This window comes from Echinops telfairi, unplaced genomic scaffold (genome assembly GCF_000313985.2).
Source record: "Echinops telfairi isolate 266 unplaced genomic scaffold, ASM31398v2 ScPeMD7_7468;HRSCAF=8506_1, whole genome shotgun sequence".
NCBI classification, from domain to species: Eukaryota; Metazoa; Chordata; class Mammalia; order Afrosoricida; family Tenrecidae; genus Echinops; species Echinops telfairi.
This window is the reverse complement of record NW_022111370.1, coordinates 2,200,714-2,215,063: the sequence shown is the minus strand read 5'-3', so window position 1 is coordinate 2,215,063 and position 14,350 is coordinate 2,200,714. Positions and strand designations below refer to the sequence as shown.

General features: G+C 46.2%; 1 protein-coding gene and 1 non-coding gene across 2 annotated transcripts in view; one reads left to right on the top strand and one right to left on the bottom strand.

Annotated features, from left to right (window-relative positions):
* The window catches only part of SLIT2 (slit guidance ligand 2), a 407,728-nt gene that overhangs the window by 204,185 nt on the left and 189,193 nt on the right, over window positions 1–14,350 (top strand). The window lies entirely within an intron of this gene.
* Window positions 1,437–1,573, bottom strand: LOC115873475. The gene has a single exon (XR_004048456.1). It is a non-coding gene; the product is annotated as a small nucleolar RNA SNORA21 (small nucleolar RNA).

Below are 14,350 nucleotides of genomic sequence, written 5' to 3'. Positions count from 1 at the left end.
TAAGGACCTTAAAGGATCAAGCAGAACTACCCCGTTTGGGGTTTCCTAGACTGGAAATCCTTACAGGAGCAGACAGCCTCATCTTTTCCCCAGTGGATCGGCTGGTGGGTTTTTAACCTCGCACTTAGTAGCCCAATTCATTATCCATGTGGCCACCAAGGCTCTTTGGGATGTGATAATTGCTTCGTATGTGCGAGCATGTTTCTCTGATTGACTTGGTGAACTCATGCAGTTCTTGGCTTTAAATATTTCCAACCGGGACCTCCTCTTCAGAATCCAGACTCCTCCCCACTTACCTGTCCTCCCTGCCCATCTGAGTGTGATCCTGAGTGTCTACATGTAATATGTCCAAAACACGACACGCATCTGGTCTTGCCTCCAAAGCAGGTTTCTCCTGAATATTTTCTCTACTCCTTATCCCCATCTTGTCCTTTTCCTTGCTCAAATCAAAGAATAGGAGTTAGTTACAGTTTCTCTATCCCATACTCCATATTCAGCTCTATAGCAAATCCAGTTTCCCCTCCTTTCAAAATATAGCCAGAATCCTAGCGTTTCTCAGCATCCCAACTGCTTGGTCCAGACTGCCTACAGCTCTGACCTGGGGTTATTGGAGTAACTTCCTTTCTGGTATTTATGCTTTGGTTGGATCTGCCTTCTGATTGTTTTTCAAGGAAGAGCCAGAGCTCTTAATCTTTTTTAACATAAAATGTATGTTAGACCACGCACCTCTCTCTGCCCAGAAACCTTACCATGACCCCAAGCATCCTACTTGCTCCATCACAAATTCTGACTGCATCTGGGCTCCCCCTGCCTCTGGCCTCACTCACTTCCTGTCTGAAGTCATCTCTGTCTACCCTTTTCTGCTTGCTCTGCCCTTCTTTTTCCTCTGTCCGGCATCTTCTTTTCCTAATGAGCCGTGGGAATGCTGCCACCTTCCTGCCGTTTCTGCGTCTTTTCTCCCCCAAGATGTTTTCCAGGGTGTCACTCTTTCAAAACATGTGGTCCCGTAGCCTCATCCTTCTTTCTCCTCCTCCTGGCTTTATACTTTTGCTTATTTGCTGGTGTCCGTCTGGTCTCACTTGAATGTAAGGTCTGTAAGGGCAGGTCTTGCTAACACATAGGTCCCCAGAACTAGAGCAACACTTAGGATCAAAATTCCTCACAGCCCCCCAGTCGATCTGATTCCTACTGCACTCAGCCCCTCAACAAAGGAAAAGAAAGGGGGACAAAGTGCTTAGTAAATATATGATGAGTGCATTATTTTTTTTTTGGACATGACAGTCAGCTTTATTATTTATTCCACTTTGAAGTTGTGGGATCGCTATAGGCCACTTATAACCAGGACATTTCCCCCATGGCTATTTTTTTCCACCCACACCCAGCTGAAAAACTCTCCACCCAGATCCCACTCTGGTTTTAGTCCCCAAAGTGGGTACTGTCGTCACAACACTGATGGAAGCGGAACCAGAGAGATGTTGCCGCTTCTCCCAAAAGTGATTCTTTTTAATCTGCCCTTTATGAAGGTGCAGTGGGTCACTGGCAAAAGGCCCAATGAGTGCTTTTAAAAACGGGGAGTGAATTGTTATTGTCTCTGTTATTCTCAAGCCTTACTCTGACTAAGTGCTTATCATGGTTCCAGGAGTTCTGGGGGAGCAGTGAGTTCAGCGTTGGGCGGAGTGGAGTTCAAACCCATCAGCTGCTCTGTGGGTGATGGATGAGGCAGTTGGCTTCAGTGAAGATTGCCAGCCTTTGTCCGCAGCTATTCTCCGCAGTACTGTCGCATCGCGATGTGTCCTTATGAGTGGGCTTGATTTGGTTTGGGGATCACGTTTCAGGAACCGTGCATACAACCGTGTGGTTTCCATAGAGATTAAGTGACTTGCTCTAAGCCAGTCATTAGTAGTGGGGCCACTAGGCACATTTGGATTCCAGAGTTCACAGTGTACGAACAGTGCATCCCTAAGTTCACTGCCAACAAGTGGATTCTGACTCCTGGCAACCCTAAAGTACTGGGTAGGACTGCCCCTGTGGGTTTCCAAGGCTGGCAGTCTTCATGGCACTATAAAGTTCTCTTTTTCCCACAGAGCAGCTGGGGGATCCAACCTTTGACCTTGCTGTGAGCAGCCCAGTGTGTAAGCCCTCCCACACACGGATATAATGATACTCACGGACTACCTTCTATGCTGTGTGAGAAAGCTGCAGCTCTCTTCTCCCATAAAGAGTTACAGTCTCGCACACCCACAGGTGTGTGGGTTGCTATGTGTCAGCACGGACACGAGGGCAGAACGTCTGTGTCTTCCTCCGTGGTGCTCCTCCGTGGTGCTCCTCCGTGGTGCTTCCCCGTGGTGCTCCGGAGTGTGTCAGGAACAAGAGATGGGCTGGGCTCAGCCTCTGGCCCTGAGACAATTGCTCCGGGGCAGGAGATAAAGGCATCATAAAGTAAATGCTTGTAACTGAAAATTACCCAGAAAGCAGCTCACCTGCCATTTTTAATTATATCCCGCTTTCCATCTACTTGGTTGATTTTGCCAAGGCCTTCTAATGAAATAGTTCCACCAGTTAATTTAATTTTCAGTGGGTTTGCCAGAAGTGCAATTAATTGTTAAAAGTCCCCAATATAAAATTTTGCTTGGGGAAGCAGTCTGCCATATCTTTCCATACCAATAACTGGGATCATGTGTTTGTCATTCTGGCAGAACATCTTGATACACTTCAGGAAATGTAGTGGGCGAAATAAAAAAAAATTTAAAAAGGAAACAGGAAAATACTGTGTGGAATATACTGTCAAGTTTCCAGATACAAATGTTAGTCTGATTGGCATATACCCATCCATCATGAGGTCGATCTCCCTGGAACTGAGACTGCATCTGGGCCTGGCATTACCATGCCTTATTACCAGTCACACAGGGAACCCTGTGTCAGTCTCCCAAGGAAGATGTGTCATCATGTGAGCCATTAGGATTGGGCATGCTTATGTTGCAGACTTTAAATCAACTCCAGGAGCCTCACTACAGATGTTGACTGCTCCAGGTCTGTAAATAGCAGAGTCGATTATGAACTTCAGCAGAGGCATGCCGGCCAACAGAGATGCTGAAATCAGGGCTGTCGAAAAGCCACACAGAGAGTAAGATGGAGCGGGGGCCCTGGACGCTGCTACAGTGGTCTCATTTGCTTAATGAGTTTCCTCTTGATTGAATCCTGCCCGAGTTTGAAGTGGGTCTTTATCTTGGGTCAGTGCAGAATCACTTGTGGATGTTTAGTTCTGTGTTTCTTTTGTGGCCCAGTGGAGTGTAGATTGGTTTCATATGTGAAGTGTTAGGTATGTCAATAGCAAGGAAGCTTTCTTATCCATTTTCAATTAATAATGATTTCAACATTTAATGATCGTGGAATCGCTGCAAGTGGAAAGACTATCGGCTTTAGCGGTTCATCAGCGAAAGAAATCCACAGGCACAGACAGAAACGGGCTTTTCTAAAATAGTGCGGCTTTCCCACACTTTTTCCCTCCAACTCGTATGTAGCGCTGCCTTTTCAATTTCATTTTGCAACTCACTGCTTGATATTAACTCACAGCCACCATGTTGGACAGGGCAGACTGTCCCTGTGAGTTTCTGAGACTAACTGGAGTAGAAAGCCCTGTCTTACTCCATTGGAGTCCCTGGGGGTTTTGAACTGATGACCCTGCAGTCCAACGTGTAACCACCCCCAACCAACCGTCAGACATGGAAGTAATGGAATTATTTTGATCAAGACCAAAGCGAATGTACTCCAAGCGAGCATAGGAAAAGAATGATCTTCATAAGCAGCCAACTGCTAACTAGTGGTGGTGGTGGTATAGCATTCAGTTAATTTCCACTCAGCAAGATCCTTATGACAGAGTAGAATGGACCCACCGAGTTTCCTTGGCTGTCTGTCATATTTACAGGTGCAAAACCACCAGAGCTTCTGGGAACTGCCGGCGGATTTGAGCCACTTATGGTTCAGTTAGCAGCTGAACCCATTCATCTTTTCCGCCACAGCTCATTGGCTGACCAGTAGACAGTATGCGTTTGGGCTGTGTCCCGGTCTAGCTTAGATCTCCTTTCAATTTTCCAGATGCTGCATCGTTGTTATGGATGCCTTCCTTTATTGATGTATTTTTCCTCGTGTCCTTGGTGCCCATTAAAAAGTACCCATTTCCTTGCATCCTGTTTCTTGTACCATTTTCAGAGAATGTTCCATCTCTTTTCTTAATAGGCTCTGTGCACACACTTTTATACAGTCAATAAAGTATACAGGCCAGCTTGCTGGCGGCTTTCAATACATGTTGGCTACAAAACCAGAGGCCTGAGGGTAGCTGGGGATCATGGTCCTGTAAACTCTCACATCCTTCCTCCTTCTCTCTTCCCACTGCCCTTCTCTTCCTTCCTTCCTCCAAACCTTTCTCTCCGTTCCTTCTCCTTTTTCTTCCTCCTTCGCTTTGCCTCCCTCTCTGCCTCCATCTTTCCTCCCACGTCCTCCTTCTACCTCTGTCTCCTACAAGCTCTTGGCACCCTTTCTCTCCCTAAGTTTTCTACCTTTTCAATTGAAGGATGTTAGGACCCTTGGGATATTCTTGGAAGAGAATCCCATCCAACATCCAGAGAAATGTTTCAAAAGTCTACCCTAACTCCTCTAAGAGTACTCACAGACCATCAAACATCCCCTTTATTATACAATAACCCATAGCTGTTGTTTTTAACCATTTTATTTCCATGCTATAAATACCAGAAAATAAATTACTGAGGAAAAATATTCTCTGAGTAATTACTATATCTTAGGCTTAATGCTGAAGCTAAAAAACAAACTAGTCCACACATTTCTTTATTTTAAAAAAGCATTTTAATATAATATTATGACAAGAAAGCAAACAATCTAATCAAGGAGTGAATACACTTCCATCTGAGAATAGGGAAAACAAATTACAAATGTTTTAGTCGGAGGTGGAGGAGAAAAACGTGAGAAGTCTAACTGGTTTGAGTCAAGACTTAATGGGCTAATAGATCTTAAAACCGGCTGCTGTTGAGTTGGTTCCAACTTGCAGTGACCCTAAATGACAGCGTAGATCTGCACCTTAGGGTTGTTGAAAATAGAAATCTAAACTCATCTTTCTTCCAAAGCGCTGCTGGTGGGCTTGAACCGCCAACCTCGAGGCCACTAGCCTGATGTCTCATCAGTGGAAAATGAAGTGGGTGTGAAGTAGAGCAGACACACGGGGTAGTAGTTCCAAGAAAACAAACCAAATGGACGAAGGTGGAGAGTGTAGAAAGCGGGGACTCGTTTCCTAAGGCCTGGTGCATGGACGAGGGTGTGGTGTGTAATTGAAAGACAGAACTCATGCCACACTTTGAGGACTTCGAGAGCCTGGCAATCTATGAGTGAGGGCCGCATCTGTGTCTTAGGACATCGCTTGGCTAGTACTATAGCAGGTGATGTGGAGAGGGCATTGACTGGCAGCCGAGTCTTTGTGTCTTCACTGTGTTCTATTTTGAGGTCAAAGCCCAAGAGTGAGGAGGCCTTGCAGATTGGTCAGCTAACTCCCTCCCTAGATCAGCCCCTTCGATTAAAATACTAGCCAGTTTTCCCTCCTCATAATTTATTTTCAGGGAGGGAGTGCTTAGATAGGTGATGGATTGAGGCCCTGCATCAGATGAGAGATGCAGGAAGGGAAATAAAGGCTGGTGACAATGTTGCTAATAGCACAGTCAAATTGGAAAGGGCTATTTGTCTTTGCTCCAGTAGCTTATAAGGGACTAGAATAAGTCGTACAAAAAAAGATTGTAGAATGGAATAGAATTTTTGTTTTCATAGGTCACATCATGCCTGAGAAGCCTCTGCGTTCTTTAGAGAAATATATCAGGGGACGCAGTGACATTTTCAGCATCCCCTGCTCGCATTATTTGGGCATGCACACACCCCGCTTCAGTAACTAGAAAGTCTTTCCATTAAAAGATGAAGTGTTGGGTAGGACACGCTGCGTTCGCTGTGGGCTCTTCTAAAAGGGCTACAGAAATACAGACCTGCATTTTCTGCATGCAGACACAAACAAGTTGGATTTGATTTCTGTCCATATGAGAGCGAGAACTACCTTTTTTAAAACTGACTTATTATTATTATTTTCCCCATGTTGAGGACAGAACCTGCTACTAAAGGTACTCAGGATGAATGTTTTCAGGGACAAGACAAGGGGATGATACATTTTCTCATGAAGCTTAAATGCGTTTGGGTCCAAGCAGAAAATGTAAAGCTCAAGGGAGGTGTCTGTAGTGTTTATTCATTCACTGCCCATTTATGGACCCAAGATTGAAATATCAAGCCTTCTGCCATTCAGAGAGAATAGGCAGAAAGCTAAACTGGACAAAAGATGTCATTTGGAACTAACCCACGAGTGATTTTGTAACCATGATTAACCCATAGTTCTTGAGCATTTACTTGGTGTCCTCCAGCAATATGCAATACTGTCGATAGATAGTCTAGGAGTTACCAGGAATATTGGGAAATAAGTGAAGCTTTGAAAGAGATGAGGTAACTTAGAGCGCCTCTACTTACAAACACTGAGTTGATGCTGACTCATAACGACGCCCTCCCCCACTTGTGGGTTTCCTAGACTGTTTATGAACAAGGAGCTACTGGTGGTTTTGAACTACCTACCAGGAGGATCATGGTCCAACATGTATAACCACTACATGACCAGGGTTCCTGAATAGTGCTTAGAGGGTCATTACCTAATGGCTTCCTTGGAAAAGAAGAACAAGCTGTGAGATGGAGCTGCAGCACTGTTTGACAAGGTAAGAACCAGGAGGCAGAGCCAGATTCAAGGTGAAAAGTACAGATGCTGGCCTGAAGAAGCCATTGGTTTCTGGGGAAAGTGCCATTGGACTGAGAAGGAGAAATGGAAAGTGCATGTAGCACATATAAGCGCCTTGGGTAGAGGAGCCCTGGTCATGTCGTGGGTACTTGTTGGGCTGTTCACTGCAAGATCTCGGCAGTTCAACGCCACTAGCTGCTTCTTGTGAGCAAGATGGGGTTTTCTACTCCTGTCAAGACCTACAGCCCCACATATTCACAGGGGCAGTTCTGCTCTGCCATACAGGGTGGCTATGAGTCAGGATCGACTCCTTGGCAGTTGAGTTGTTAAGAGTCGTGGAGACACAATGAATGAATTCCCTGCTATTAACTAGAGGTCATGCCCTAGGACAGTGGTTCTCAACCTTCCTAAGTGGTGACCCTTTCATACAGTTCCTCTTGTTGTGGTGACCCCTAACCATAACATTATTGTCGTTGCTACTTCATAACTGTAACTTTGCTACTGTTATGAATCATCATGTAAATGTCTGATAGGCAGGATGTATTTTCATTGTTACAGATTGAACATCATTAAAGCATAGTGATGAATCACAAAACAATATGTAATTATATATTGTGGAATATTTATTTCTAATGACAAATAAATGAAGTTTGTCTTGAAGCATGGTGTAGCAGGGGTAATAGTCTTTACGCCGGGTGCTCGTATGTGGGCATATCTGCATGTGGGCGGGCCCGCCTGGAGACAGATAGAGGAGCCCTGTCTCAGTTCCTAAGACCATCAGAAAGATTTGTTTTCCGATGGTCTCAGGCGACCCCTGTGAAAGGGTCATTCAACCCCCAAACCACCGACTTGGTGATCTGCTTCCATAAAGATTAGGGCCTTGAAAACCTTGCAAGACATTGCTACTCTGTTCCACAAGGTCACCCTGCTTCAGAATGAATTTGACACACCATGCAATGAGTCAGCATCTACTAGAGGAAATCTGTGGTGTTGGGACGGCATTGCCCTGGTGACAAGGAGCAGGGGTCAGGCAAGGGTTGCTGTGGATGTTGATACATTTGCCAATGTGAAATGGAAGTTTTTCCGAGAGACTCTCTGTGTTCTCGGCGAATTAGGAGATAGACTTAATTTCCTAATTTAGAAAGGCTGAGCAGGGAGGGAAGACTTGGTGGTGACATGGTGCATGCTGGGTGGTCATCCTGGAAGTGGGCAGTTCAGACTCACCAGCTACTCCACAAGGAAAAGTCCTGGGAAACTGCTTCCCTAAAGATATCCAGCCAGAAGGCCCTCTGGACGATCTCTGTCGCTCTGCGTCGGAATTCCCTCAGTGGCACATCACAGCAATCACACCAGTAGGCACAGGGAGGGGTACCTGGAAGAGATGGACCAGCCCTTGTGTCAAAAAAGGCCCAAGTAAGCGGGAGGCATAGGGACCCAGCTGAAGGTAAAACATAAATGTACTGTAATGGTACTTGCTTTTTATGCTCCTGTTTTACCTAAATTTTGCCTTTGACCAAAAACAGAAAAAGGGGGAAAAAAGGCAACTCCCTCGTAGGTTTCGTTAAGGTGGCAAACCAAACCAGACCAAACCAAACCAAACCAAACCAAACTGACTGCCACTGAGTCAATTCCAACTCCGAGGAAAAGTAGGACTGCCCCTTTGGGTGCTTGGGTCCTGAGACTAGGGATCTTCATGGGAGCAGAAAAACCCATCTTTCTCCTGCAGCTAGGCTGGTGGGTTGGTGCTTAAGTCATTAGGCCAGCAGGGCCCCTTGATAGGGGTGCTAGTAAGTGAACTTCCTTTGACCCGTGCTTTGGAGGCAGGTACAACTGTGCTAGAAGCCTGGTGTGACCTGCGACTCAAACAAACTCACTGCCATCTAGTCAATTCTGACTCACGGCGACCCGATAGGACAGGGTGGAACTGTTCCGGGGGGTTAATGAGATGATGACTCTTGAAGGGAGCAGATAACTCCGGCTGGGGGTTTGGAACCACGAATCTCACAGTTAGCACCCCAACACATGACCCACGATATGCCACCAAGTCTGTGACTAGGCTGAGTTGATCAGCTGCAAAATCGAGAAAAATTGTGACCACTTTCACAATATTTCTTTTTTCATGAGCATTATTGAATAGTAAATAACTCGGTACTATATGAATGTAATAAATGTTTGTGAATGTTGTTGTCATTTTTACAATGGTCTTTTAAGAACATAGTCCTAGATGTGTGATAGCCATTTTAAGAGCTTCATTCTTTAACGTCTCTCAGTCTCCCAGTCTCTCGATTCCACACCTCGGTCTCGGCCATACCCAAGCACTGCTGAATTGCCAGTGCCCCCTCCTCCATGAACTTCCTCGAATGCCGCATGGCCACTGACCTATGCTTTTCCCCTCTCGAGCACAAGGTCCCTGTGACAGTCCTGGAAACTGACTCGGACCCTGTTTAGGTGTCCTAGAAGTCTCAGGTGCAGATCATTACGGTGCCTGACTGCTAACTGAAAGTTAGAATGTCCCAAGTCTACCCAAGGAAGACCTGGCAAGGGACTTGTACAAAGTGTGGCCTGGACAACCCAGTGTGAGCACCATCCCACTCTGACACACGAGGGATCACCTTGAATCTCAGTTGATAGCGTCGCTGTCCTGCGTGTACGTTCTTTGGATTCGCAGTAGATTTGCCTCATTATTTAGACTCAAAATAAATGACTTTTAAATGTCTTCAGGATGAATTCCACCTCAACAGAGAGAAGAGGAAGCATATTCTCACAATTGCTCCAATTGTAACCTTATAATAAAAGGAGAGCATCGGGGAGTTCAAGGATTTCCTTTGCTCAGATCCATAGTCCAGGCATCTTCGTGCCCCCCAACACCACCACCACCCACCTCCCCCATCAGGCAAGGGATTATTGCCCCAGGCAGATCTGCTGCAGAAGCCTTTGGCAAATGCTAAGAAGCAGGGATGTCACTTTGAGGACTAAGCCAGGGTCTTTTCAGTCACTCCATTTAGAGGTAAAAGCTGGATGATGATGTAAGTAAAGCCAAAGAATGGTTGCATTTTCATATAGCAGGGACCCCAAGAAGAACACACACACACGTGCTTGAGTGGTACATCGCGAATGCTCCTTAGAAACAAGGATGGCGAGACTTCATCTCCTGTATTTTGGACCAGCCCCTGGAGAAGATAAGACCATCATGCTTGGTAAGGTAGAGTCAGTGAATGAACAAAAAGGAAGACCCTCAATGAGTTGGATTGACACAGTGGCTGCAACAGTGGTCTCAAAGATAGCAAGGGTTGGGGGCATGGCACAGGACAGGGCCTTGTTCTCTTTTGTTGTTCTTAGGATTGCTCCGAGTTGGAGCTCCTTCGATCGCACGTAACAACAACAACAACAAATGCGTATTGCATTCAGCCTAGCGGCCGTGAGGCTGCTTCAGTAGGACTCTGGTGAACACTGGCCAGTCCTGGGCAGCTACCAACTTCACTGTCTCTCTCACCACCCCCTCCCACACCTGGTCATTCATGCAGGGCTCTCTGTACCCACCCTGGTATTAAATGATCTGCTATTAAAATGATAAATTGGTTTCTGCATCAGCAGTTCGCTGTGCTTGAAGGCTACAATTTCCTGAATCTGGGTTGTGTATTAATGTGCCATCTTAAAAAGAGATATTTCATAACTGCTCACTACATTTTTAAAGGATTTCCTATTTCTTTTTATTATTCATTCAGGCCCCTTTCAGATACCTTAAAAGCATGTTTTATGATTAAATGTCTTTTCCATAAATAAAATCATAACCAAGCCAAACCCAGTGTCGATAAGGCAATGCTGACTTGCACTGACCCTCCGGGACAAGGTAGCCGGCTCCGTAAGATTGTTAAGGATGGCAATCAGTGTGGAGCCAGGTGGCTACATCTTTTTCCTGCCTAGCCATTGATGGGCTTAAATAGCTACCCTTTCTGTTAGCAGACAAGCACTTGAACCACTGTGCCATCAGGGGTCACTTAGGCTTATTATGTCAAAAACTCACAGCAACCCTATCGGACGAAGTAGAACTGTCCCTGTGGGTTTCTGAGATGAAATGTTTACAGGAGTACACAGCCTCAATTTTCTCCCAAGTAACATCTGTTGTGTTTGAACCGCTGACTCCGTGGTGAGCAGATCAATGTATAACCTACTGCGCCACCATGGCATATTATAAATTCAAAGAAACAAACTCAGTGCTATCGAGTCAATCCCAATTCATAGCAGTGGGGTGGCATAGGACCCAGTCGAATAGCCACTGTGGGTTCCTGAGACTGTAACTGTTTAAGGCAGTGGAAAATCTCATCTGTCTCTCCTGGAGCAGCTAGTGGCTTTAAACCACTGACCTTGTGATTCACAGCCCAATACATATCATATAACCCTGTACCCCACCAGGCTTCCTCCTGCTTACTATGGAACACTTTCAAAGGGAGTTTACAAGGAATCAGAAGACACATTGTTTAGGTGCCCTTGCCCTTGATTGTTGCTGTTGTTGTCATAGGGTAGTGTGGAGTCCATACCGACGCGTAGGGATTCCAAGTACAACTGAATGAAACACTGTGTGACCCTGAATCATTCTCAACAATCGTTATGTTTCGAGCTGTTGTCACCATTGCAGGGTTTCAGCCAGTAATGGGGCTCAGACCCTCTGTGACTGTTTTAGCCTGGTGCACTTTATCCCAGAAATGTATTAGGGTTCAGAGCCTCAGGCATCAGCTAAAATTCTGTGCACGATTGGGTGGGCGTGCTTGTGTGTGCTTTTCCAGGATAAGGCCCGTGGGTTTTCTATGCGTTTCCAAGTGTTCAACATTCCCTTTGCTCTCATAAAACCTAAGCATCCCTGCTAAAAGGAGAAATGACTTTGAAGTTCAACAGAGTGAGGTTAAAACATGCCTTCTGCCATTTCTTCCTTTTGCGATCTCAGATTAAATGAAATGACTTTCCAACCGTGGTCTCAAGCGTCCCTGGAGGTGGTTCAGTGGGCTGAGTGAGGCAAAAATCTCCAAAGACCTGCCCCAGAGAAAATGCCCAAGGAACCTTCCGACTTCACCTTTGAGGAGAAGCCATCTTTCCTAGCCCAGGAGAGCCCGCCCCGCCTTTCTCCTGCTCTCTACCCAGCAGATGTAGAAACCAGCTGCTCCCCCTCCCTGCAGAACAGCTGCCTGCCTACCTCATGGGCCTCAGCCTCCTTCGCTTCGGGTTAATTCATCTGACCCTTCCTCCTAGACAGTTGTCAGAGGGGAGTTTTCTCAGTGGTTTGCCCACTTAAGGAATGCTCTCTCTAGAGGCAAGGGGAACTCTTGTCAGAGACGACAGAGCTCAGCTGGCCTGGAGCTGAGCATCTTCTCTTTTTCCTCTGGAGCTCAGATTTCTCCCCCTGGAGATAGAGACACCCACCAATTTGGGATAGCCCCTGTTACCTTAAAATGTAGAGTGAGTTTGAGCCAGCTTAGGGTCTGAAGGGATGGATGGTGAAGGGTGGAAGGGAAGGAATGAGTTTGGGAGAGAGGGTCAGGGATGGAATCCAAGGTTTCCTGTCACTCTGGAAGGCTCCTGTGTGCCCCACTACACCACCAACGGCCCATGTGTCCAGTCACTCTGGATCCAGGGGGAGTCAAGAATCGGAGTTCCATAGCTCAGCATGGTGTTCAATAACATTTAGACCTGGCATCCCTTAGAGTCAGAAATGAATCACCTGGCTCTTAGAAATGCCTGGTGTCAATTAAGGGGAGAAGACCATGTGCATTGTTTTCTGCCGACAGTCACAGCGAAAAGGCTTCTCTGCACTGCGTGTCCGCATCTCAGCTGTGGAATCATACAAGCCCAAATCTAAGACCAGGTTTGAAAGGGTTTACAGTGTGTTTGTAGAGTGAGGGAGGCAGCCCCACCCAAAAAAGAAGATATGCAGGAGAAAGCTAACAGACCCTCGAATTCTCCAGTGTATCAAATGAGATCATACAGAAGAGAGTCCCGTATACATTTCCGGGAGAGCGAGCATGCTCCTGGTTTCATTTAGGGTTCATATTTTCTCAGAACAGAGACAGGAGGGGAAGTGAGAGGCAGAAGCGGGTGATTCATGACATGTACAGATTGTGAACAAGGCAAAACATCAGGAAGGGAGAGAGCCGCTGAGGGCCTGCTGAACGGAGGCGCCTTGTAGAACGTAAGGGTTCTTTCTTTGACTGGGAGGTCGCATCTTGGACAGACATCACAGAACCTCCATCCATGTTAGTCACGCATTTTTCATAAGCTTTTGACTTCCTGGAATGATCAATAAAATTCCCGAGTCTCTTGGCAGTCACCTCCAGCACACTCATTTTCTGTGTCAAGTGGGAAGAAAGTGCAGCCTGGGAGGCCGGGACCGAGCTTGATAGATTCGTCATCCAGACAGCAAGAGAAGGGTCTAGCAGAGATCACCCTCCGAGAGAAGATAGGACCAGACCTCTGCAAGGACCTGTTCTGATGGACGACAGGCGTCTTTTGTGAGTTAAGGGCCATCCAGTCGATTCCGACCTCTGATGACATTATGCACAATGGAATGACCCACTGCCAGGGGCTGCGCCATCCTCACCATTATCCCCAGGCTTGGGCCCGCTGTTGCAGCCACTTTGTCAGCCCATCTCCTTGAGGCCCTTCTTTTCTTTGGCTGCCCTTCTACTTGACCAAGCATGAAGTCCTTCTCCGGGAACTTGATCTCTCCTGATAGCATGCCCAAAGTGTCCTCAAGGTTACTTTTATTATAACAAAGGGCTTACTCAAATCTCAACACTTTTCCTCATGTGAAAAGAAAAAGAGAGGGAGTTAAGTAGGCAGGGAGCTCTCTTCCTGTCACTCAGCGGGGAAGTGGGTTGGAAATCACTGGCAAAGGCAGAGAGACATGTCTGCCAGATCAGAGCAAGGCAGGAGAGAAGAGGAGGGTGGGAATTTTTGTTCTCTTGGGTGAAAAGGACAACTTTGAAGAGAAAAAGCAAAATTAGACAAGCTTCTCGTTCCTTTCCCCCTACAAACCCCAGGAAGTGAATCCAGAGGGAACCATTTCTTCCCAGCCAATGAATGAGACGCATTGGGGTTTCTTGTTTATTGCAGTCATTGGACACCCGAGGAAGATGAAACCTGGGAGGGATATTAGAAGAATCTGCAGATTTTTCATAAGGGATGAGTTGGAGGAAAGAGAAATAATGAATCAAAAAAGAAAGGGAAATGCTGTGGGTTGGAGATCTTAGCAGGTCCATATGTACATAGTAACCCAGGAGACGTAGAAAGTCAATGGGCTCGGTCTGTTTCCATCTCCTTCTCATTCATTGTCTTCTCCAAAGAATGAAGGACTCGGGTATTTTCAAATATTTGAAAAATATTCACTGGTGTCAATACACTATTTTTTTCACACTGCCTTTGGCTGGGAGCAAAGTTGGTGAAGTGTGTGTGTGTGTGTGTGTGTGTGTGTGTGTGTGTGCAGCCTGAACATGGTGGGTGTCATAGACAGAGAGAGAAAGGGGTTCACGCAGT